Genomic DNA, 10,994 nt, shown 5'->3' with positions numbered 1-10,994 from the left:
AGACTGACAGCACCCTTAGATCAGAGTGGAATGCTACCCTGATCCCTCCATCTATTCTATAAGGGATAACTTTGTGTTCAACCACAACACTTCAAATGTTTCACTTCTCTCCCATCTTTTCTAGGGTATGATACCATGCTCTTGGAAGAAGATCATAAAAACAAATGCCCAAGCACACTAAAGAATTCATGTTTACTCTTACAAAATTAATGCAGGTCTCCTTCCACCTGGACTCTGTGGGATTGAAATTGATAGAAAGTTAAGAGGGATAGGAAGAAAGGGAGAAGAAATGGGAGAGGAGAAAAAAATAGCATGGGGAGAAATAGCTCTAATTGTTCACATAACCACGTAAACTATCTTTATTGATTAACCAGATAGTACATTGTCTAACTCTTAAAGAAGAGATGAGCAGAACCAACAGATACATTATTTGGGGGTGTTCAAATAGATTTCTCTTGCTCAAATTGCCATGGCATGTATCTCATTCTAAGACATTTTAAAGAAGAAAACAATAAAACTTTGAACAAAAAATAGTTTTCTTGGTATGCCCTAGTAATTCTTTAAAATATTCTATTACCAATAATTGCATTGTTTTTAATGTAAGACATTGAAAAAATTTCTAAATATTAATAATTTATTTTACTTACAGATTAGAAAACAAATAACAGCATTAAGAAAATGCCATTGCAGCTCCTTTTCAAAATACAAATAACTAAAATATGAGCCACTTTAAAGAATAATATTACCTTTATAATAGTAAATAAGATATGTAAAAATATTAGTAATTATGGTGCTGTTATGTAAATGAATAAAGTCTAGTAGAAATAAGGGAAAGAAGGATAAAAAATGTAAAATAGTAATCATTTTTAGATAGTTTCTTTATACATTCTCTGCTGCTATAATGAAATGCCTGAGGCTAGATTCTTTGTAAAGAAAAAGAGTTTATTCAGCTTATTGTTGGAGGCTGAAAAGTATGATGCCAACTTCTGTTTGTCCTTGATGATATTCTTGTATCACAACATGATGGATTGCTTCAAGGCAGGAATATGTGAGAGGGAAAGTTTTAAATAAGAAAGCCTCTTTGGGAAAGTGCTAGATTCTTGTGTATTAGCTGATACTCACATGCCTTCTGAGCCTGTGCTTCATGAGCTAATTATTCTCCATTATCTCCATGTTTAAAGATTCAAACTCTTCAATATTATCACAGTAGGAACTGAGATTTTTGGTTCATGAAAATCTAGAGAAAATCTGGGAGAGTTACAAAACCAAAATCTTAAGCCAAAAACTTAGAGTTAGCAAGGAACATGAATCACAGAGCTCAAAGTGTAATAAGGTGTAATTTAAGCATTAAGTAAGGCTTAAATTAAGGTGGTTCAGCTGGTAAAGTACTTCATGAACAGGACCTCCAGTATGTGCACAAAAGCCACTTGCTACCCAGTACTTTGTAGACAGAGACAAGACTATCTGGGCCTCAGTGGTCTGGCAGACTAGATGGAATTAGGAAAAATAATAAAAGAATTGGAAAAGAATTTTTTAAAGAGTCCATAATCAGATGACTGCACAGGTTATTTTAGCAAATAATTCAATAATTAACACCAGTCATTAAAAAAAAGTCTTCCAGGAATGGAAATGAAAACATTATTAACCTCATTTTGTAAAGCTACCATCTGTCATACTAAAAATTATAAGAGCCTGAAAATAAATCTCTGCCTAATGTCCTAGATAAATACAGCAGAGTTAATTCTTAAAAGATGTCTATGTTTTCTATTTAACAGCATGGCATATGCATCATACATAATAACCTATTGGAAATTGCCCCTGAGAGACAAGAGTATTTCTATATATATAAATCAATAGATATATGAGGCAAGACATTACCAGAATGAAGGACAAATGTAATTTGACACTCATCATAAGTACAGAAAAAGTATTTGTCAAGCATTCAATATGCTTTTCTGATACCACCAGATAAAACTGTAACTATAGAAAGAAATTACTTCAGCATGGTACATATGACAACCTACCATTGCCAATAATATAGCAAAAATTGCATTTTAATATCTAAGATCTAGTCTAAGGCTTAGGAGTCAATATACAACACAGTACTTTAAGTCCTGGCCTAAGAATTATTCCAGAAGCAGAAATAAAAGGTGTCCAAATGAGAAACTGTCACGACACATGACATGGTCTTACACTGAGAAAAACCTAAAAGCCCAACCAAAAAGTAGGCAAAACAGTAAGAGTAGCCAAAAGAGTTGCAGGATATAAAACCAACAAACAAAATTCCATTTATGTAGATACACTGACAGTGAACTATCTTAAAAAGAAAGCAGACAAGCCTGTGAGGGGAGTACTTAGAAATAAACTAATACTGGAAGGCAAACGACTATGGGGAAGCCTCTAAAACACTTAGAGTAGACACTGACATGTAGAGATTATTTATCCTCAGGACTGGAGTAACTGGTGATGTCATTGGATCCACGTGACCCAACAAAGTATGAGCACTCCAAAGTCATTCTCCACAGACATGTTTAAACAGTTTCATATTCAGGCACAAGATGCTATGAATGGGCTAAAGTCTGGTGGGTGGGGAAGAGGATATGGATCTGTGAGGAGATGGGGAATAAATGAATATAATTAAAACATATATGAAATTTAAACCCCTCAGAAGGCAAAAAGAGAGTATAAATTGAAGGTTTCCATTTGTTCACTCTCCTTGAAGATCAGAAGAATCCTGCAGGAGTCGGGGAGGAAGGACTGTAAGAGTTGGAGGGGAATGAAGATACCAGAAGAACATGGACCTCCAGATAACTAAGTAAGACTTACATGGGCTCACAGAGACTGAAGTGGTAAGCACAGGGTCCTCTATGTATATGTTATGGATGTTATCTTGGTGTTCTTGTGACACATGGAACAGTAGAAACAGGTGGATCTCTGACTTTTCTACCTGCTCTTAAGACTGTTTTCCTCCTATTGGATTGCCTTTTCCAGCCTTGTTATGAGGGTTTTGCCTTGTCTTACTGTTTTTATTTTGTCCTGTTTGGCTATTGGCTTTTAGAAACCTCCTCTTTTGGGGAAGTGAATCTGTGGAAAAGGGGAGACATCAGGCAATGGTGAACAAGGTAAAGTGGAGGGAGGGAAACCGGTTGGTATATATTATATGAGAGAAGAGTTTATTTTCTATTTTAAAAAAATCTCTCGAAGTAGAGGAAATATATATTCTTATCTTGAAACTTGTAGAAATGCATGCATAACTATTACTGAATTTAACCAAAGGTTAAGATTTAGGCAGACTCATTGAATGTCAAAATACTGAATTAATGCAAAGTATATATTATCCTATAATTCAATATAAACTAGCAGTAAATTAGACAATGAGAAATCTCTATGTGTTGGGAAAATATTTTTAAGTAGTAAAATGAGAACTGTTTACTTATAATTCAGATGCCTGCAAATGACAGATGCAGGTTCTCATAGATACACAGAACTAGTGCTTTTTTTTTTAACTTTTATGATTTTACAATATTAGATCCACTTTTTAGAAAGGGATGGAAGGACTTGATGGTTTACTAGTGATTATTTTCATTCAAGTGAAATGAGTGTAAAAAATTTTATACAATTATGTACACACAGGCATGTATTTAGCCCAAGGCACCATCCCTTTGATAAGCTGGGATTTTAACCCAGAAACATTAAATGCAGTTCTTGCCTATTGACTAAAATGCATATTTTAATTATGTCACAAGTATAAATTATATTGACCAAAGCTGTAAGCTAAGATTGTATTTTGGGAAAGAGGTTATTGTAAAATAAATTTCACAGTCGCAAATTGTTCTAGGGAAAATTTTTTTTGAGGCAAAAAAGAAATACTGTATCATTGAGTGTTCAAAACACTATAAAAGTGAGGTACATAGCAAACAGGATTCTATTAGAAAAAAATTTGGAGGAAAGCCTGACCACTCCAAATGTTTTACAGATGTTATATTTATATCCAGTAACTAGAAACACTTTTGTAAAGTCGACAGACAGATTCTTAACTGGGCTAAGGATGGTGGCTGTGTTATATGGGTTGAATATAAAGAAAACAATGAGAGATTTTCCAAGACAGTACCTAGCTTCTCTGAGAACATGTGTCAAGAGATAGTGACAACACATTCTGGGGGTACTAGAATCGAGGGTCCTATTCCTGTGCCATAAACTTCGCTATCCTTGTTTTAGCCAAGCCATTTGTTTTAAACACTGGCTACCCAATAACTTAGGAGGTATTTTAAATACTAGAACACTACCATTATTGTTGTTCTTAATTTGTAGTGAAGGAAGCATCAAGATATCAATATCTTGACCCTTTCTCCCAAAATAGGTAAGATAAACAACAAGAAAAAAGAATTATCACCAAGAACCATTTAGACTTCAGAAAAAACAATGGTGTCCATGATAAGATCCAGGGTATGCTGGCTATTGTGGTATTTCCAGGAAACCTTCCTTGTTTTCCAGAGTCCTAAGAGGCAAATTAAATAAAAAAGAAACATTTCTATCTCTGTAATAAATGATATATAGTTCTTGACAGTGTCGTTGTTATAAAAAGATGTATGAACGCCGGGCGGTGGTGGCGCACGCCTTTAATCCCAGCACTTGGGAGGCAGAGGCAGGCAGATTTCTGAGTTCGAGTCCAGCCTGGTCTACAAAGTGAGTTCCAGGACAGCCAGGGCTACTACACAGAGAAACCCTGTCTCGAAAAACCAAAAAAAAAAAAAAAAAAAAAAAAAAAAAAAAAAAAAACTCAAAAAGATGTATGAAAATGTATTCTTGATAGCAGGCAAGGTATTTCCAACATGCTATTGTCGAATCTCAAATAAATAAAAAAAGAAATCCTTGTTGGCGATTCAAATTATATATACTTATTAACCTGACATAAAAAATGTGAATTAAAATTTTAAATGATTATTCCAAACTGGTGCTGATTCCCTGTATCTTTAAGACAATGTAATTTTTAATACATTCATTTAGCATTTACTCTTCTGGGAATATGACACCTCCAAAATAGCTTCCAGATTGTGTTAGGAAATTGTGAAATGATTTTAAAATAGACTTTCTCAGCTCATGTGAAAATTGCATGCTAAAGTGGAAAAGGAGGTTAGTCAGTACCAACTAAAAGCTGCTTTGGTTAGTCAATGAAACTGTGAAACAGTCTCCCTACAACCCCCATCTCCTATTTAGTCAAAGGGTAATGTTTACTATGATACAATCTCTCTCTCTCTCCTCTGTCTGGAGTTCTCCTCCTTACAGTGGAATGTCTTGCACACTAGACATTATAGTGAAGGATGAAGACTCATCATATTCCTCAAAGACACCAGCAATGGGGATGGTTTTCATGCATATTCATTAGATAGATGAATCTTGAACTTGATCTATTTGAAAAAGGCTTGCTAAAATAGAATGGCTTCTATTTGAGGCCACACAACCTGAACATGTTCTCTGTGCCTGATGCTGGGAATAGAGAAAAATACAGTATGAACAGTACTTGTAATTACAATGTAGCTCTCAAATCAGCCCAACCTAGCAATTGTTTATGAAAACAAACAAATAAAACACTACAACCTTAGCTGCTTGCTGAGAAGTATGATATCTGTTTTAAGTTATTTTGGCCCCTGTGCAAAGATATAATTAGAACATTTGCATTTTAAGTTATAAATATTTAACAAAAACTGAAGGTAGAAATTTATCAGACAAAAAGAAGGTGCTAAACTTACTGCTTCCCTGGGCTACTTTTCTTGTTGCAATGATAAAATATTTTGAGAAAAGCATTTTAAAGGAGAAAGGGTTTATTTGGCTCACAGTTCAAGACAAAGTCTATCGTAAGTTCACTATTAGACTATCAAGAACTTGTGACAGCTGCTCATTTGGTCTTAGAGCCAAAAAGCATAGCACGATTGCCTTCTGTTCAGTTAGCTTTCTATATATATAGCCTAGGGAATATGTTTATTATAATCACCATTATTATTTTGAGTCTATCCACCTCAACTACCCTAGTATAGAAAAGTAGTCACAGAATGTGAAACGGGTTCACCTTCTTTATCTAGTGAAGTTGATAATATTAACTATCACATTGACTCTTGACCTATTCAAAAGTAGAACAAGTATGGACAAGGGTTGCAATTTTGTTTCTCTGTGACATCATAAAGGGCTATTTTTGTACTTCACAAACAAATTTTATTTTTTTTAATAAGCCTCATAGCAGTCTGGTATGTAATATGATCATTCTGTGAAGAGGTCATGTTCCAAAGTCAGTTTTTTGTGGATGGTGTGGGATTAGTGCTATGTGTAAGAATGCACTTACATGGAGCACTATGTAAAGAGAGCAGCCTCCATCATGACCCTTCCAGACAGTTTCATAATCATATTACATGTGACTTCACATGCAAACGTCTGAAAAATCAGCACAGTAAAAATCCACAAATATTAACATGTTAACAGGAAAAGTAAAAGTTGCATAGTCAGGTGTCCCGTCTGAACTATTAATTTTTGTCTAGAAGCATTAGATGTGTTAAAAATAAGAAGCAATTGTTACCAAAGTTGGTTGACAGGTTATGATGTCATAAAACTTGCTTCGTGCTAAATTACTCATATTTAAGACGCTACTTACACTCAATGTCTAACTATCTACAAAAACACTGTGAATCTTTTATCAGTCTGTTTTTACTTCGGCTTTTCGGATATTTGTGGAATCTGATGAAGAAGGACCACTGCTACTGCAATTTTCTAATTTGCTCGAAGGTAACAGTAGTATAAATCACATTGAGTGATTCATACATTCAGACCACATTTATTTCATAAAACAAAAGGAATTTGTTCAAAACTTGCCAACTGCAATATAAACAGGGTCTGGCTCCTGTTATGCAGGCAATATTGCTAGGCCAAATGGGTTTTCAATAAGATAGATAACATGAAAATTATTCTTCTTCTGAGTCTATGGTAAATTTGAATGGTAAATTTGTTTTAGATCCTCCTCAAAAACACCAAAATTGTGAAAGTCTGCTGACATCTTCCAGCTGGTACACATTAAACAAGTTCTGGGTGGGAACTCACAGAAAAATAGAAAATAGTGTTTAGCGGCACCAATAAAAAAGTAATGTGAGAACATAAACTAGAGAAAATATATTCAGAATTCCACTCCTCATTGCAAGAGAGAATCCCACAATCTTCACACAGGACAGAGGAGAGTACTGATATCCTCACACTGAGTGGGGATAGAGACATTGTTCTCTTGTTTACTAAATGAGAGATTATTTTTAAATTAAACTATTAAATTGTTTTTAAATAAAATAAACGTGTTTATTTAGTTTCTATTGTTGTGTTCAATGTGATAGGGGTGGGGAAAGCACATGCACCATACCTCATATATAGAGGTCATAGAACAACTCCATAGAATTGGCCCTCCCCTCCCACCTTTACATGATTACATGTTAATTCATCTCACTGGATTGAGTGAAGCATTTATTATTATTACTATAATTATTACTATTATTATTTTATCATTACTATTATTATTATTTAAACATTCATTTAACAATTTAAAAGAATTATATAATAATATATATAATTTATATAACTATATATAATTTAGTTAATAAGAATTAAATACATAATCTAATTTAAAAGCCAACAGACTACAACTAGATATTCTTTTTTACTCATAGATACTAGAGTGATATATCCAATAATAAAAGGCTAATTTTTGACTTATAGCAATTTCTTATTTTTAATTGTTTTTTGAGTATTCTTATCAACCATATTATGGTGATACCTTTGGGAATCATGAAGTCTCACAAATATGGAGTGAGTTAATAAAGCAGATGAATTAATAAATATTGAATGAGTAAGACTACACAATGCACAGTTAATGAATGAGAGAATAAACAAAAGGATAGCAGAAGAATAAATGAATTTCAAATAATTTTGAATAGATAGTTACTTTAGTCATGTTATTGTGTCCATCAATACTAGTGGCCAGTGAAGACATAAGAAGGCTATATTATGGTATTGTTTGTTGAGTTATTTTCAGCCTTAGAGCAACTAAGCTCCATTTAGTTCTGTAATCAAAGAATAAAAGGTTTACCAAGTGAAATTTTAATAAAAATGTCCCCTTTCCATAGTATTTTCAAGATTGTATCATATAAAATGCATATATATGCATTTACATGCTACCAAACTTTATGCATTTATACAGACTCTATATACATACATCTCTTTAATTATTCATAGTATGTATATTTTCTAACTGACTCTTCTCATTTCTTTCAGTTGATTTCAAAATATCAGCAGATATTATTTTATCTCATTTAAATCAGAAATTTCCTCCAGTTTAATAGTGGAACAAACTTTTCAGAAAACCAAAATGATTAGGTAAATTATCCTAAACTACTTAAAATTTTTACACTTGATACAAATAAGATTTCTAAAAATTGAGATATAACTCAAGTTTTAAAACTTTCTTTATTTTCAGGAAGCCCAGAAGAATGAACATTGATGAGGCAGGAACAGACAAAGTCAATGTAAATCACACAAGCCTGCAGAGAGACGGTCTGTCTATCATCTGTGGAGCTCTTTATAGACTTACTTATCAAATTCAGTGTATGCCATGAGTTCCTAGTCCCTACAGAGCTCTGCAGCTTGATGCTCTGGCTTTGCTGGTTCATCCCTCTTTTTGGGCCCAGACTTTTAGCTCTGTATTTTTTTCTTTTATTCAAGCAAGTTATAGTTCACTCCAGGGGCCATGTAGGAATGGCCCATTATATCACGTTAACTTCTTTGGGTTATGTAAAAATTTGAAACATCCTTAATAGACTCAATTTTCATTTCCCCCACTTTTGCTCTCAGGACTGGCTTTATGCTTTGCTCTTATTAGTTTGAAATACTCTTAATTTATGCTGCTGATTCTACACAATCTATTTTTCCCATCCTACTTTTAATTGTTTTGTTGATTTATGTGTAAGGCTATTTTGCCTACACATATGTCTGTGCACTACATATGTGCTTTGTGACTGAACAGCCCAGAAGAAGGTGTTGAATACTTTGCAATTGGAGTTACAGAGTGTTGCAAGCCCTCTTATATGGACTTGAGCACACATACTTTGGAAGAACAGCCATCAATCTAAATTCTAAGCTTCTCTCCAGTTTAAGAATCCTATATTAATCTCAAGGTCATTTATGTTTATAAAAGAGGTTATTATTTGATTATTTGTACCATATTCCAATATGTTACAAACCACGCACCAGGTGTTGTAAATGTGTTCATTAAGGTTTCATTTGAAACCTCAACAATTGATCAAGAGAAGTGTCATTTGGTCAGAATATGGTCTTGCAACCACTGGTAAAACAATAGATGAAAAACAATGACCACAGAGTATAATTGCTAATGTTATGAAACTGTAATAGTCTATATGCCCCACCCCCACACACATGCCCAGATTCTTTACTAAATTTGACACCAGATCTCAAATTGCAACAAACAAATATAACTGAATTTTAGTTAAAAATCTCCTAAACTCTGTCAATGTCAAAGTGTTACCTAAAATCCATATGACCAACATTCCTATGACACCCAAGGCATGAAAAATATAGTTAATGAGTTAGTCAAAAGAAATTAACCTGAAACTTTATAACTCATATAAACACTGTTGTAGGGTACAGGTGGGATGAGACTATATCAAATAAGAATATTCAAAATAAACTTTCCCAATTTCAAAAGCTCCAAATGAGGAAAGTTGAAGTGCAATTAGAATAGAATGAATTCTTTAATTTACTAGTGTAAAGAATATTAATCTCAGAAAGAAAATGGAACTCTACTCTTTACTCCATAGCATTATAACTTCGTGTAATGTGGTTATTAAATATTCTTAAACTACATGCTAATTATATACTCATATAGCATTCTCAGAAAATGTGCTTATTAGGGTCAAAATATTTAATGGCTACATGCTTTACTCCTACATTATGAAAAGAAACATACTTAGTTTTTCAAAGGACTACTTAGTTTTTCAGACTTATAACTGTCTTCAATTTCAGGCATGAAATGAAAACCTATAACTAAATTATAGCCTGACAAATTTTACTATGTCTGCTGAATCCAAATATGTATGCACATACTATATTAATTAACTCAAGGTTTTTTTCTCAGCTCATTTGATTGACATAACACTCAAAAAATAAATTATAAAATAAGACATAAGTACTGTGGATCTACTTGTGTTTTGTTCCCAGCAGTCGGTATGTGGCTCTTAATCTAGAGAAAAAAGAAAACACATAAGATATCAGCTCTACGGTACAGCTGACTACAGGTAGGACCTACAATGATACTTGAGAGCACAGGAGAACATATCTGTGTATGATGTAAAATTGCAAGGCAACATTAATTGAAGAATGTTTTCATATGTAGTGATTACCATTGTATGCCCACTGTTTTACATTCCTTTAATGAGTATAAATGCTTGTCAAAATATAGATGCAGGCATGGGCAGGACTTCAGGACATCAAACGTGCAGGACTTTGCTTTCAACATGTAGGGAGCCGCGGTTAGCGGTGATAACATCCGTCATTACAAGATGGCACAGGCATCCTGTGCTCTCACAAGTAAACAACTAACTGCGCAGGTGCAAGAGGCGAAAGCACGCTAAGCCACTGTCAATCCTGAGCCATAACAAGGGGTGATGAGTGAACAGCCAATCAGAAGTGAACACGCCACTCTAGGGTACATATAGCAGTGCCTTTCCTGGGCTTGGGGTCTTTCTGCTTCTGCTGATACAAGAATAAAGCCTTGTTGTAGTAACCACCCGAACACTGCCTCCACGTGTCTCTTTCGCGGGCGAAGGGGACACGGAAGAGGCCCGGAATACAACACATAATGTTGGATAGTTTCAAAGACTAATATCCATCTATCCAACTGTTTCTGCTTTGAAACAGAACAATGATTGATACACACAAGTAGTAAGTATGGC

The sequence above is a fragment of the Arvicanthis niloticus genome, chromosome 9 (genome assembly GCF_011762505.2).
Source record: "Arvicanthis niloticus isolate mArvNil1 chromosome 9, mArvNil1.pat.X, whole genome shotgun sequence".
Lineage (NCBI taxonomy): Eukaryota > Metazoa > Chordata > Mammalia > Rodentia > Muridae > Arvicanthis > Arvicanthis niloticus.
This window is presented reverse-complemented; position numbering follows the sequence as displayed.